This window comes from Schistocerca cancellata, chromosome 5 (assembly GCF_023864275.1).
Source record: "Schistocerca cancellata isolate TAMUIC-IGC-003103 chromosome 5, iqSchCanc2.1, whole genome shotgun sequence".
Lineage (NCBI taxonomy): Eukaryota > Metazoa > Arthropoda > Insecta > Orthoptera > Acrididae > Schistocerca > Schistocerca cancellata.
In genome coordinates, this window is record NC_064630.1 from 40,821,189 (window position 1) to 40,837,123 (window position 15,935).

Consider the following 15,935-nt stretch of genomic DNA (forward strand, 5'->3'; position numbering starts at 1 on the left):
TTTTCTAACATATAAACTATTACAAGACCACATAGAGCTTTTTTTTTCCTGCATTCGGTCCAGAGGTGTTTGGAACAATACAAATGCATACCAGTTCAAATGTGCCATGAGAAAGTTGCTCTTGGGCAACAGTGTCACTGCAATGAATGGGAATTGCTCAAATTTTAATGTGTGTTGTTTGCCACCTGTTTATGATTTTCATGCAAGAAAGCATGTAGTAAAAAGTGATGAAAGTGCTGCAGAAAATGAAGTACAGAAGTGGTGTGCACTTCTTGATGATAAGTTGATGATTAAGCTCTCATTTTACAAGCAAAACATACTGTATTATATTGCAGGGTATGTGTCATTGCGCCTTTCAAGGCAGATCACATGCAAAGACTGTCTTCACATACTGAAGCCACCAGTAGTTAAATCTGCATTAGAATGTGATTCTCTCTATGCTTTTCCCAATATGGCCAATAAAAATGCATTTGTAAATTTTGTTAACCGGGGAAAACTGGTTAAAACAAGTGACTGTGTGTACTCTGTTGTAGAATACTCAGAAACTGTTTCAGATGTTTCTGACTGCTCGGGATATGCGACAGAAATATGTACAGGCCAAGATTTTGCATTGTGTTAAAAATAAATTTGTAGATTACCCATTTCCTGCTCTTGGTCATGATTACCATTGTGAAATTAGGATTGAGGAACTTACATGAGGCTCAACTTGTTTGTAAGATTGCATCCCTATAGTCCTGCATACGCTTAAAAACATATGAAAAAAAAGCAGCTGAGAAAATTTTAAACAGCAAATCAAGTATAAGGCAGAATTTAAATAAACTCATATTGTTTAATCATGTATAGTGCTAAAATTGGAAAATATTATGTAATGGGACATTCCATGCAGATGGGTGTGACATTTTGACAGATTTTTTAGAACTATTTTGTCCATAGATTTGTTGTTGTGTAATGATGAACTTCAAAAGATGAATCACATTGAAGTAAAATTAACTCTTTACGTCCTGTGTAGATATTGTAACAAAATTATAATTGTTTATTATACAAGCTTATATTAAGATGCTTGGTGTTACAAAATATGCACTTGCATTAAAAACAGGTGATTTGTGTGAAATTAATGAAAAAAAAAATGTTCTGAGACTTATTTGACAGATGGCTTTAAGTGTGACAAAATGTTTCCCTCAATAGCTATGTCAACTTGAATTTTTCACTTTAAGAAAACAGTTTAATCACAGGATGGGTGTAATCTAATGGAGTATGCAGTGGCCCTATGTTTCAAACAGTAATGTTTGTGGATACTCTGCAACATAAGAGCAATAAAATTGTTAGTCTGTTAATTCTTGTTTTAATACTTCCTAGAACGAACACAATGTGCCAATTGATCGTAAGCATTCTTATTACTTTAGAACCTAATTTTCTGAATTTTGTCTTTATTCTGCTAGGATGTCTTTCTATTATATTTTGCTGTGTTGAGGAAGGGGCGGGGGGGGGGGGGGGGGGGGGGGGAGAGAATGCAAATATCTTTCTAGCACTACAAAGTACAGAATATGGCGATTACAGGTACACTTGGAAATCTAGGAAATTTCAGTATTCATGTTACATGCCTAATTTTCATCAACATTTACCTTAATTATACAGTTATACAACTGTGTACTACATGTTAAAAAGATTTTGTCTGGTCATAGTAATAAAAGCATTTCATTTTGTTAGTTCATATGTCCCATACGGAACTGAAATTATCAAGTTATGATGACAAAGGAAGGAAATTACATTAAGGAATCTTACTTCACAGAAATTGTGCAAAAATGGTTACACTCTTTGCTAGTTAACTTTAACATAAACCATTTAGTTTTCCATTAAGAGTGAAAGCAGTTGCACGAGTCACGTAAAGAACAAAGCTTCCCATATGGAACTAAAGTATTTTACGTTTGTGTTATTGCAGACCCAAAGTATTGTGATCTTGATATTTCTATTTAAAAAAGTTTGTAACTCAAATTCACAGACATTTTGGAATCTGTACATACATGTGTGCAGAATGGTACTTTTCATGTGCCATGTAGAACCTTTAATTTTCTGGTTTAAATATAATTTATTTCATGAATTACCTTTAATACCAACACTGTATGAATGCATTATTTACCATTTAGAAGAAGAAATATTAGTGTACAGAATAACAAACCTCATGAGAAATGTGAGAGATTGTTCTGTACAGAACTTGGAATGGCTCTTTATCAATTGCAGGTAAAAAGAAGGCTTCTATTAAATGTTCAAAGAAACCAGTCAGTACCTCTTCATTCGCCATAGAGGTGATAAAGTAATAAAACAATTTACTTTTTTCAGAATTTCTGCTAAGTATTAAAAGTGTGAAGACCTATTCAATTAGTATTTGCTTTACCAATAACCTGTAGTACAAGCACACCTTTAAGCAGGTAATTATGGGAGTTAAGAGTCACGTTAAAACTAAAGATACTGACTGTTATTACTTGCTCACAAAGCATTGTAGTTGCTGTACAGTTTATGCTGTATGTGGTGTACCCAATATGATTCCTGGAGGACATAATATGCTGTTATCCTATGGGAGTGCACTTGTACCACACCTATTGAAAGTATATTTTGCTGTGGAATAGTTGTATCAGATGTCTGTACCAGAAAACAAATCTCCACTGTGACACCCTCACGTTCTTGGTATGCTATTAGCTATTATTACAGGAATACTCTTCACATGGAGGAGGAAGCATAGTGAGATTTTCTTTTTCATCATTTCCAACATTGTACACAACTTTCTTGCACTTTTGTTATCACATTTTTCCCTTGATAATGGAGAAGAGAGAGGGGGGGAAAAAATTAAGTGAGCTTTCATAAAAACTGAAAACTACTTGCGTCATTTGTTATTTTCAAAATGTTACTCTCTTTCCAAATACTGTTCTATTTCTTTATGAATTTCTCAGGTTATTACATATTATTTACTGTACATTGTTTACCAATAATTCTGTTGTTACCGGATAGTTTGTAATGTGGCACTACCTTTGTGCCACTGGCATTGGCTAGTGTACTTATGCAGATAAGAAAATCGACTGGACTAGAATGTCCTGCCAGTATAGGACAAATTCAGACAATATGGAACTTTTTACACTAAATTTGCAATATAATGTCACCCTTGTCTCACACAGATTGCAGCAGCCATTGGGATGTCTGTCTGGCCAGCTTCTGCAGCTTTCACTAAAATTCCATGGTTGTAATTCAAAGTGTAATTAATTTTGCTCACTGACATGTTTTAAATTCAATTTTAAAATAAAACCATGGTACCAGTCATTGTTTGGGTGTCAGACTGGAAAATTACAGTTTTAAGACACCCCAGCCTTAAAATTAACAGCTGTGATCGAGGTTATTTTCAACAAGTTCCTTCACTTCCTACATCATCATGGATCAGTCCAATATAATATTATTGCTAGACTTAACTTCCAAATGATACAAGTCATGCATTTAAGAGGAGCCTTAACGTTGGCCTTTGTGTTTGTCTCATTTAAATGTATTTTTTGTCTCGTATCAAAGACTGAAGCACTGTTAAAAACTGGTGCTTCTACCTTATCACTCAGTTAAAATACAACGTGTCATGTACAGGCGTTAATAAAATCATGGCATTTAAATTTCTGATCAAAGAGAGAGCCAAATTGGTAAGTGCATGTTGCAATTACAGTGTCAGCATATATGCAGATCGGTAATGCATCACTTCAGATAAAGAAAAAAATTAAGATTTTTTTCCGTTTATACGAAGTAATACTTTAATAGTTCAGTTGTAATTTCTGTTGTCAGTAAAGATACCCCTAAGCAAACGATGTCAACTTTTTTTCAAGAGAAGTCTTCACTGTTTTCCACACTTGACTTTCCGAATTATACCTGTAGTTAACAGCTTTGGCAAGTAAGGTAATTTGTTGACCTCCATTGAATCTTAAATAGTGTTTTAAAACGGGCAAATAAGTAAAGCACTCGTAAAATTAATAGTAAACAATTTATAGGTCAGCTTGTCAAACTTTAAAAACACACTCGAATTTAGGAATTTCATAGCAGAACTGTCACTGTTTTTTCTCGCTAGATTAGAAACACTTCATTATGTTGATGTGTAGATATCTAGGACATCCAATATAAAATACTTATGAGGGCGCAGAACGAAAAACATTTTCATCCGTGTTTTGACACTTCGCTTTTTGTCAAATTCAGATATGGCGGACACTCAATGATATGATCTCTTGACCGGCACGCGCTAGAGCCATCTATCGGTAAGCCCGGTAGTTGAGCATCCCTCATTTCGCTAGCTTTAGACGCCTGTAGCAGCCAGACAGGCGTCTAAAGCTAGCGAAATGAGGGATGCTCAACTAACGGACCTACCGATAGATGGCTCTAGCGCGTGCCAGCCGAAGATCATTGAGTGTCCGCCGTATCTGAATTTGGCAAAAAAGGAAGTGTCAAAACACGGATGAAAATGTTTTTTGTTCTGCGCCCTCATAAGTCTTTTATATTGGATGTTCTAGATATCTTCACATCAACATAATGAAGTATTTCTAATCTAGCGAGAAAACACAGTGACTGTTGTGCTATGAAATTCCTAAATTCGAGTGTGTTTCGGAAGTTTGACAAGCTGATCTATAAATTGTTTACTATTAATTTTATGAGTGCTTTACTTATTTGCCCGTTTTAAAACACTATTTAAGATTCAGTGCGGTCAACAAATTACCTTACTTGCCAAAGCTTTTAACAACAGGTATAATTTGGAAAAATCAAGTGTGGAAAACGTCTCTTGAAAAAAAAGTTGACATCGTTTGCTTAGGGGGTATCTTTACTGTCAACAGAAATTGCAACTGAACTATTGAAGTATTACTTACGTATAAACGGAACAAATTGTTATTTTTCTTTATCTGAAGTGATGCATTACCGATCTGCATATATGCTGACACTGTAATTGCAACATGCACTTACGAATTTGGCTCTCTCTTTGATCAGAAATTTGAATGCCATGTTTTTATTAACCCCTGTACATGACACAGTGTATTTTAACTGAGTGATAAGGTAGAAGCACCAGTTTTTAACATTGCTTCAGTCTTTGATACGTGACAAGAAATACATTTAAATGAGATAAACACAAAGGCCGACGTTAAGACTCCTCTTAAATGCATAACTTGTATCATTTGCAAGGTAACTGTAGTATTAATATTATATTGGACTGATCCATGATGATATAGGAAGTGAAGGAACTCGTTGAAAATAACATTGATCACAGCTGTTAATTTTAAGGTTGGGGTGTCTTAAAACTGTAATTTTCCAGTCTGACACCCAAACAGTGACTAGTACCATGGTTTTATTTTAAAACTGAATTCAAAACATGTCAGTGAGCAAAATTAATTACACTATGAATTACAACCATGGAATCTTATTTCTGTGAATCTTGGTTCCAGTCTTTGACATGGTGTCTATCATTGGAATGACTGGTTGTCATGATACGGCCCAAGCAAAAAACAAACCTGAAAGCGAAAGCTGCAGAAGCTGGCCAGACAGGCACCCCAATGGCTGCTACAATCTGTGTGAGACAAGGGTGACATTATATTGCAAATTTAGTGTAAAATGTTCCATATTGTATGAATTTGTCCTATACTGACAGGACATTCCAGTCCAGTCGATTTTCTTATCTGCAAAAGTACACTAGCCAATACCAGTGGTACAAAGGTAGTGCCAAATTACAAACTATCCAGTAATGACAGAAGTATTGCTGGACAATGTACAGTAAATAATATGTAATAACTTGAGAAATTCAGATTTGGTTTGAAGAAATAGAACAGTATTTGGAAAGAGAATAACATTTTGAAAATAACAAATGACACAAGTAGAGTTTTCAGTTCTTATGAAAGCACACTTAATTAATTAATTAATTAGTTTATTTATTTTCCCCTCCTCTCCTTCTCCATTCTCAAGGGAAAAATGTGATAACACAAAAGTGCAAGAAAGTTGTGTACAATGTTGGAAATGATGAAAAAGAAAATCTCACTATGCTTTTAACGGCATATGCTGCTGTAAAGCTTGCTCCTCCTAAGAACATGATTTTTTTTCTGGTACAGACGTCTGATACAACAATTCCACAGCAAAACTAACTTTCAATAGGTGTGGTAGCAGTGCACTCCCATAGGATAACAGAATATTTTGTCCTCCAGGAATCACATTGGATACACCACTTACAGCATAAACTGTACAGCAACTACAATGTTTTGTGAGCAAGTAATACCAGTCAGTATCTTTAATTTTAACATAAATCTTGACTCCCATAATTACCTGCTTATATGTGTGTTTGTACTACAGGTTATTGGTAAAGCAAATACTTATTGAATAGGTCTTCACACTTTTAATACTTTGCTGAAATTCTGAAAAAAGTAAATTCTTTTATTACTGTATCACCTCTAAGGTGAATCAAGAGGTACTGACTGGTTTCTTTGAACATTTAATAGAAGCCTTCTTTTTACCTGCTATTGATAAAGAGCCATTCCAAGTTCTGTACACAACAATCTCTCACATTTTTCATGAGGTTTGTTATTCTGTACACTAATATTTCTTCTTCTAAATGGTAAATATCGCATTCAGATATTGTTGGTATTAAAGGTAATTCATGAAATAAATTATATTTAAACCAGAAAATTAAAGGTTCCACATGGCACATGAAAAGTACCTTGTTACACACATGTATGTACAGATTCCAAAGTGTCTGTGAATTTGTTACAAACTTTTTTAAATAGAAATATGAAGGTCACAATACATTGGGTCTGCAATAACTCAAATGTAAAATACTTTAGTTCCCTATGGGAAACTTTGTTCTTTACGTGACTCGTGCAACTGCTTTCACTCTTAATGGAAAACTAAATGGTTTATGATAAAGTTAACTTGCAAAAAGTGTAACCATTATTACATAATTTCTGTGAAGTAAGATTCCTTAATGTTAATTCCTTCCTTTGTCGTCATAACTTGATAATTTCAGTTCCATATGGGACATATGAACTAAAAAAATAAAAAAAATGAAGAAATGCTTTTATTACTATGACCAAACAAAATCTTTTTAACATGTAGTACACAGTTCAAATCAGCAAAAAGTTTAACTGTATAATTAAGGTAAATGTTGATGAAAATTAGGCATGTAACATGAATACTGAAATTTCCTAGTCCGCAGCTCGTGGTCATGCGGTAGCGTTCTCGCTTCCTGTGCCCGGGTTGAATGCCCAGCGGGGTCAGGGATTTTCTCTGCCTCGTTATGACTGGGTGTTGTGTGATGTCCTTAGGTTAGTTAGGTTTAAGTAGTCCTATGTTCTAGGGGTTCAAAAATGGCTCTGAGCACTATGGGACTTAACTTCTGAGGTCATCAGTCGCCTAGAACTTAGAACTACACTAAACCTAACTAACCTAAGGACATCACACAACACCCAGTCATCACGAGGCAGAGAAAATCCCTGACCCCACCGGGAATCAAACCTGGGCGTAGGAAACGAGAACGCTACCGCACGACCATGAGCTGCGGACTAAGTTCTAGGAGACTAATGACCATAGATGTTAAGTCCCATAGTACTCAGAGCCATTTGAACCATTTTTTTGAAATTTCCTAGATTTCCAAGTGTAACTGTAATCACTGTATTCTGTACTTTGTAGTGCTAGAAAGGTAATTCTGTATGGTTCAAATGGCTCGGAGCACTATGCGACTTAACTTCTGAGGTCATCAGTCGCCTAGCACCTAACCTAACCTAAGGACAGCACACACATCCATGCCCGAGGCAGGATTCGAACCTGCGACCGTAGCGGTTGCTCGGCTCCAGACTGTAGCGCCTAGAACCGCACGACCACTACGGCCGGCCTAATTCTGTATGGTTGTTTGCATTCTCTCCCCCCCCCTCAACACAGGAAAATATAATAGAAAGACCTCCTAGCAAAATAAAGACAAAATTCAGAAAGTTAGGTTTTGCCTGAATCAGGCTCCCTTATTCTAGAATGATTCTAAAGTAATAAGAATGCTTACGATCAATTGGAACATTGTGTTCATTCTAGGAAGTATTAAAACAAGAATTAAGAGAGTAACAATTTTATTGCTCTTATGTTGCAGAGTATCCACAAACATTACTGTTTGAAACATAGGGCCACTGCATACTCCATTAGATCACGCCCATTGAACTGTTTTCTTAAACTGAAAAATTCTAGTTAACATAGTTATTGAGGGAAATATTTTCTCACACTGAAAGCTATCTGTCAAATAAGTCCAGAACATTTTTTTCCCATTAATTTCACACAAATCACCTGTTTTTAATGCAAGTGCATATTTTGTAACACCAAACAGCTTAAAATAAGCATGTATAATAAACAATTATAATTTTGTTACAATATCTACACAGGATGTAAAGAGTTAATTTTACTTCCATGTGATTCATAGTTCAAATGGCTCTGAGCACTATGGGACTTAACATCTATGGTCATCAGTCCCCTAGAACTTAGAACTACTTAAATCTAACTAACCTAAGGACATCACACAACACCCAGTCATCACGAGGCAGAGAAAATCCATGACCCCGCCGGGAATCGAACCTGGGAACCCAATATGATTCATCCTTTGAAGTTCATCATTATACAACAACAAATCTATGGACAAAATAGTTTTAAAAATCTGTCAAAATGTCACACCCATCTGCATGGAATGTCCCATTACATAATCTTTTCCAATTTGAGCACTATACATGATTAAACAATATGAGTTTATTTAACTTCTGCCTTATACTTGATTTGTTGTTTAAAATTTTCTCAGCAGGCTTTTTTTTTCATGTGTTTTTAAGCATGTGCACGAGTACATGGATGCAATCTTACAAACAAGTTGAGTCTAATGTAAGTCCTCAATCCCAATTTCATAATGGTAACCATGACCAAGAGCAGGAGCAGGACATGGGTAATCTACAAATTTATTTTTAACATAACACAAGGCAAAATCTTGGCCAGTATATATTTCTGTCGCATATCCCCAGCAATCACAAACATCTGAAACAGTTTCTGAGTATTCTACAACAGAGTACACGCAGTCACTTGTTTTAACCAGTTTTTCCCAGTTAATAAAATTTACAAATGCATTTCTATTGGCCATATTGGGAAAAGCATAGAGAGATATACATTCTAAGGCAGATTTAGCTACTGGTGGCTTCAGTATGTGAAGACAGTCTTTGCATGTGATCTGCCTCGAAAGGCGCAATGACACATACCCTGCAATATAATAGAGTATGTTTTGCTTGTAAAATGAGAACTTAATCTTATCATCAAGAAGTGCACACCACTTCTCTACTTCATTTTCTGCAGTACTTTCATCACTTTCTACTACATGCTTTCTTGCATGAAAATCAAACAGGTGGCAAACACCACACATTAAAATTTGAGCAATTCCCATTCATTGCAGTGACAGTGTTACCCAAGAGCAACTTTCTCATGGCACATTTGAACTGGTATGCATTTGGATTGTTGTTCCAACCACCTCTGGACCGAATGCAGGAAATGGTCTTGTGACAGTTTATAATTTAGCAAATACTTCAGAGGAGATTCAGCACGAAGCATACTTGCCACAGCTATGTGCCTGACTGATTGCATATTGAAAATTATCCCAAAAGCAAAAGTATTTCTTGCATGAAGCAGCAATGGAACACCAATGATTTTTAAGCTTTTGATATAATTTTCAGTGTCTCTGAAAATACGAAACCAATAAGATTTGTTGTCAAGTCTCAGGGGGCTCTTATACCCTTTACCTAATGGAGTTCTGGAGTTCAGAATATCAAAAATCCTATCAATATAATACAAAAATTCTACTGTTGCTTCACTTCCTTTAAAATTTGGATCACCAACCCTCCTCAAAAACTCTATACCATCTGCCACACTAGAACTCAAAATCTGTGCAGCTAATGAAACATTCATTTTTCTATTTACATAACTTATATGTTGTCCTGATAGTTTGTTGGCAAATGTCATACCGTCTTCTTGTTGTACCTTGTTCAATTGCTCAATGAAATGCCATCTAATAATGCCAGTTGGAGACTCAATAGCAGATACTTCTGCTAGAGCATTTCTGGCAAACTTAATCATATGACACATGTCCAAGATACAATAAACATTGTATTTTTCCACAGGATGAGGAAAGTAGCTTTTAAAATCACCCTTGGAAAAATTTAAAGTACAGCCAAGTGAACGTAAAGTGCTTATATTTACCTTACAGCCGTCACATGTAACACACCAAACCCTAATGCCAGAACTATGCAGCCTCTCTAAAGCAGATTTTATCACTGTGGCCTGATTATTTGCCTGTACACCAGATTATTTGCCTGTACACCGTTGATAAAGAAATATGCAATCGGGCATTTAAATTTGCCATTAATAGAGACAAGCATGAAAACCAGAGCCTCAGATGCCTCTATTACTTCTTTTGACTGAGGCACTTCCCCACCATAGTCTAAAAAACCTGTGTATTTCTTAGTTCCTTGGTCCCAAACTACTTGCTTCCTAATTGCCATACTGTCTACAATTAGACATGAATCACTGAACTGGTCCCTTAGTATTGGGTTCAAATCAATGTACTTAAAAACATCTTTTAAGAAGCCAGGTTCACAGCCTACACTTGCCACTCATTTGGAAATCAATGATTTATGGGGCAGAGGCTGGTGAATAAAAGTAGACAGTCATCGCAAACATTTTCATATTTGTTGTGTATCTATTAATCTTTGAGGAGAGAGAGTTGTTCACTAAATTGCACACTAATTCCACTTGTGTTCCTTTCTGATGATTGAATAAGTTATGTAACTTCTCAGGAAGATGCCCCTTCTCCTTCAATGAACTTATGATGTCATCCATGGAAAACACTTTCTTCTCTCTTCTTCGAAGTTTTTCACGGACACACTTCAGTTAACGTTTTCATTCGTGCACAGTGTCTGAGAAAAAAAGTGCAAGTTTCAGTCGCCTTGTCTTCCATTTCTACTTTCTACTGTATACCACAATCAATTACTGAAGAACCAACTGCACTCTAAAATAAATAATTTCGTTACGTATGATTGAAACAACTCAAGACTTGATGAAAACATATTATAAGAAAACTTTGGGGGTGTGAAAACATCCTTACACTAACGTTTTCGACACAATTCGCAGCTTCTGCATTGGATAAATGGGTCATGCTTTCCACGGAAGAATTCTCATTGACAACATTCTCCACGCAATCAGTAGCGTCTGCAGTGGGCAAATAGAGCACGGATTCCATCACAGAACGCTAAAAACAAAAATATGGACATGTATTACAACATTGCTTAGACCTATGTAGCCCATTTGTGTCCGTACGAAATAAATTCACAAAAGTAAAAATCACACACATAGCAAGGAAATTAATTAGCTACATCAAATGGAGAATCATCGCTGTCACTCAAAATCCTAACAACATGATGTCGTCGTGGCTGTTTATTTGGTGGCATCAAATGTGTCGGAAAGTCAAAAACTGATGGCACTGCTTCGGATTTGAGACGTTTCTTCCACGTTCCAGGGCTCACTACGTAATCATCTTGTCGGAAATGGTTTCCGCAAAGAAAACTGCAAGACGTAGGATTAAAATCTTTCCGCTTCACGGAAGTAATCCACGTCTTTAGTAGCTCTGGGTGCTTTAGAGGAAACCTGTTCAAAAACATCGAATTAGCAATCTCACAAGTCTGTATTTTTATCGTATTGTATCGGTAGTCCTATTATCTGTGAAATGATATGTCACTTTCCTTACTCCATCGCTTCCTACAATTGAAAGCGGAACAAGAAATCACCATTTCGATATTCCTTATACACCGTACACACCGAGAGAAACTTCTTGCCAAATTCGAATATGGCGGGCAATACAGACGACAGTTAACAGCTGGTAGAGCCATCTATCGGTAAGTCCGTTAGTTGAGCAACCCTCATTTCGCTAGCTTTAGACGCCTGTTACACTATTGAGTCCAACTGCGATTTCCGTGACAAGTCGCAACTAAGAGTCGCAAGTAGCAACTAAAAAGCGCAGTTAGCACTGCCATCTGTTGAGCAAAGTTCATACTACGCTATTCGCTACCGAGTCAAACTGCGATTTCTGTGACAAATCGCAACTAAGAGTCGCAAGTAGCAACTAAAAAGCGCGGTTAACATACTTTTCCTAGTGTCATCTGTTGACCGACGTACGTACTTCGTTATGAGAGCCTTGTGCCTCACGAGATCGATGTGCTGCGTGTGCATATGAAGGGCTTATTTCAATTGTGGTACAAGTCCATTTTTGTTCATTTTGAGATACAGAGTCGTAAATCAGCGCTGACAAATCTGCATTTGAGATGCCAGAAATATTCAAGCATATGGCTTCTTGCTAGAGATGAACCTTTATTTAAGTTTGTTTGGATCATTAATTTCAGAAGCATTATAGACAGAAAAGTGGAGGTAATGGACTTGTACCACTAGTGAAATAAGCCCTTCATATTATATGACGACATGCACATTCAGCATCAGTTATGGTTGGTCAAATACTGCTGTGACTCTAAATGTATTATATTAATAAGAAGCAACATTGCCTTTTTCTCCTGAAAATATCAAGTAACGTAACAAATGTGTTTGATTCTGCTTCCAATATGACAGTTTTGGTTAATACTCCACATGCCTACAGGACTTTGCAATGTTAACACAGCAGAACTCAGACATCTGTATAAGTGTAGAGAAATGAAAACAGTCATATGAATGCCTCACTTTTGTTCAGACATAGTTCAAGACTCGGGAGAAAAGTTTTACACCTGGTGTTCTACATGGCAACTTCACACACAATAACTTTTTGCCGACACTACTACCACCTACATAAGTAAGCTTTTCCTGTGTTACTTTCAAGTAATGCACTTAAGCTATTCCTGATTTAACTGGAAGATCTGTACTTCCCACTTTCATATCAACAGCCTCAAAATGCGTATTGTAGACTTCGGGATAAGTTACAGGTCAGTGTCACACCAAGATTGTGGAGAAAGGGGGGGGGGGCATGTCACTCTCCAACAAGTGTTTACCAATAAGTAAGTGGCGGAAAATTATGGGTATAGGACGGCTTAAACATGTGGAAAATGAGATTTTTATTATTCACTCACTGTATTTGACATTTATTATTCCTTTAAAATCGCACAACAACTTCAATAAAACACAGTTTAATCATTCACACACTTATTTCACAATTATTTCACTTTTAAACTGCAAATCCTCTAAGAGCTGTCTTGAATCTTCACGAGTCTCTCTCAAAAACAGCCTTGATGTGGATAGATACGTACAGCAAACAGTAATCAGAGTCAGAACTGTGTCTGCAAAAACACAAGGATTATTAAACAATTTTTGCTGTCATTAATTACTAGCAATATAATTGACAGAGTAGATTACTAATATTTGCTATAATGAATATCACATTTGCAAGAACGATCTCACTGAAGTAATTAAGTCCATCGAAACGCTTAGAAACTAACCTCTCGTCTGACGAAAATGGTCTAAAGACGCAGTGGCAATTTCTTCAGATCTGTTGACAATGATATTTTGAGTTATCACTTTACTGAGTGACTGAAATGTAGTTCAGGTACCTGTGAACATAACAATATGTTAGAATTCATTTTCTAAATACGAGCTATTACGGTACTGTACGGCTACTTACATATTAATTACACTATTAATATATTCACAGTTGTTTCTTTAATACAAAATTAAAGCCAACGGAAGAAGAAACGTAAAACATACTTGCCAATGACAGGTTTGTTGAGATGCAATTTTCTGTGTTGACAGATGTAACTTTTTCATACGGTGGTAAGTCGCAGAAATCGCAGGAATCACAGAAATCGCAGAAGTAGCAGAAGTCACAGAAATCGCAGAAGTAGCAGAAATCGCAGAAGTAGCAGAAGTCACAGAAATCGCAGAAGTAGCAGAAATCGCGGAAGTAGCAGAAATCGCGGAAGTAGCAGAAATCGCAGAAATAGCAGTGGCGGTGTGATACACGACCTATGTTCCTTAACTGCGACTCTTAACTGCGACAAATCACAGTTAAGAATTACAGATACTGAAAAGTAGCATTCACAGAAATCACTGATATCGGAAAATCTACATCTACATCTACATCTACATTTATACTCCGCAAGCCACCCAACGGTGTGTGGCGGAGGGCACTTTACGTGCCACTGTCATTATCTCCCTTTCCTGTTCCAGTCGCGTATGGTTCGCGGGAAGAACGACTGTCTGAAAGCCTCTGTGCGCGCTCTAATCTCTCTAATTTTACATTCGTGATCTCCTCGGGAGGTATAAGTAGGGGGAAGCAATATATTCGATACCTCATCCAGAAACGCACCCTCTCGAAACCTGGCGAGCAAGCTACACCGCGATGCAGAGCGCCTCTCTTGCAGAGTCTGCCACTTGAGTTTGTTAAACATCTCCGTAACGCTATCACGGTTACCAAATAACCCTGTGACGAAACGCGCCGCTCTTCTTTGGATCTTCTCTATCTCCTCCGTCAACCCGATCTGGTACGGATCCCACACTGATGAGCAATACTCAAGTATAGGTCGAACGAGTGTTTTGTAAGCCACCTCCTTTGTTGATGGACTACATTTTCTAAGGACTCTCCCAATGAATCTCAACCTGGTACCCGCCTTACCAACAATTAATTTTATATGATCATTCCACTTCAAATCGTTCCGCACGCATACTCCCAGATATTTTACAGAAGTAACTGCTACCAGTGTTTGTTCCGCTATCATATAATCATACAATAAAGGATCCTTCTTTCTATGTATTCGCAATACATTACATTTGTCTATGTTAAGGGTCAGTTGCCACTCCCTGCACCAAGTGCCTATCCGCTGCAGATCTTCCTGCATTTCGCTACAATTTTCTAATGCTGCAACTTCTCTGTATACTACAGCATCATCCGCGAAAAGCCGCATGGAACTTCCGACACTATCTACTAGGTCATTTATATATATTGTGAAAAGCAATGGTCCCATAACACTCCCCTGTGGCACGCCAGAGGTTACTTTAACGTCTGTAGATGTCTCTCCATTGAGAACAACATGCTGTGTTCTGTTTGCTAAAAACTCTTCAATCCAGCCACACAGCTGGTCTGATATTCCGTAGGCTCTTACTTTGTTTATCAGGCGACAGTGCGGAACTGTATCGAACGCCTTCCGGAAGTCAAGGAAAATGGCATCTACCTGGGAGCCTGTATCTAATATTTTCTGGGTCTCATGAACAAATAAAGCGAGTTGGGTTTCACACGATCGCTGTTTCCGGAATCCATGTTGATTCCTACATAGTAGATTCTGAGTTTCCAAAAACGACATGATACTCGAGCAAAAGACATGTTCTAAAATTCTACAACAGATCGACGTCAGAGAGATAGGTCTATAGTTTTGCGCATCTGCTCGACGACCGTTCTTGAAGACTGGGACTACCTGTGCTCTTTTCCAATCATTTGGAACCTTCCGTTCCTCTAGAGACTTGCGGTACACGGCTGTTAGAAGGGGGGCAAGTTCTTTCGCGTACTCTGTGTAGAATCGAATTGGTATCCCGTCAGGTCCAGTGGACTTTCCTCTGTTGAGTGATTCCAGTTGCTTTTCTATTCCTTGGACACTTATTTCAATGTCAGCCATTTTTTCGTTGGTGCGAGGATTTAGAGAAGGAACTGCAGTGCGGTCTTCCTCTGTGAAACAGCTTTGGAAAAAGGTGTTTAGTATTTCAGCTTTACGCTTGTCATCCTCTGTTTCAATGCCATCATCATCCCAGAGTGTCTGGACATGATGTTTCGAGCCACTTACTGATTTAACGTAAGACCAGAACTTCCTAGGATTTTCTGTCAAGTCGGTACCTAGTATTTTACTTTCGAATTCACTGAACGC

General features: G+C 37.3%; 1 long non-coding RNA gene across 1 annotated transcript; it reads right to left on the reverse strand.

Annotated features, from left to right (window-relative positions):
• Window positions 1-13,193: 13,193 nt before the first annotated feature.
• Window positions 13,194-13,967, reverse strand: LOC126187368 (uncharacterized). Its single transcript, XR_007537716.1, has 3 exons — window positions 13,789-13,967; window positions 13,524-13,634; window positions 13,194-13,364 (listed from the first exon to the last, which is right to left on the reverse strand). It is a non-coding gene; the product is annotated as an uncharacterized LOC126187368 (long non-coding RNA).
• Window positions 13,968-15,935: the final 1,968 nt, after the last annotated feature.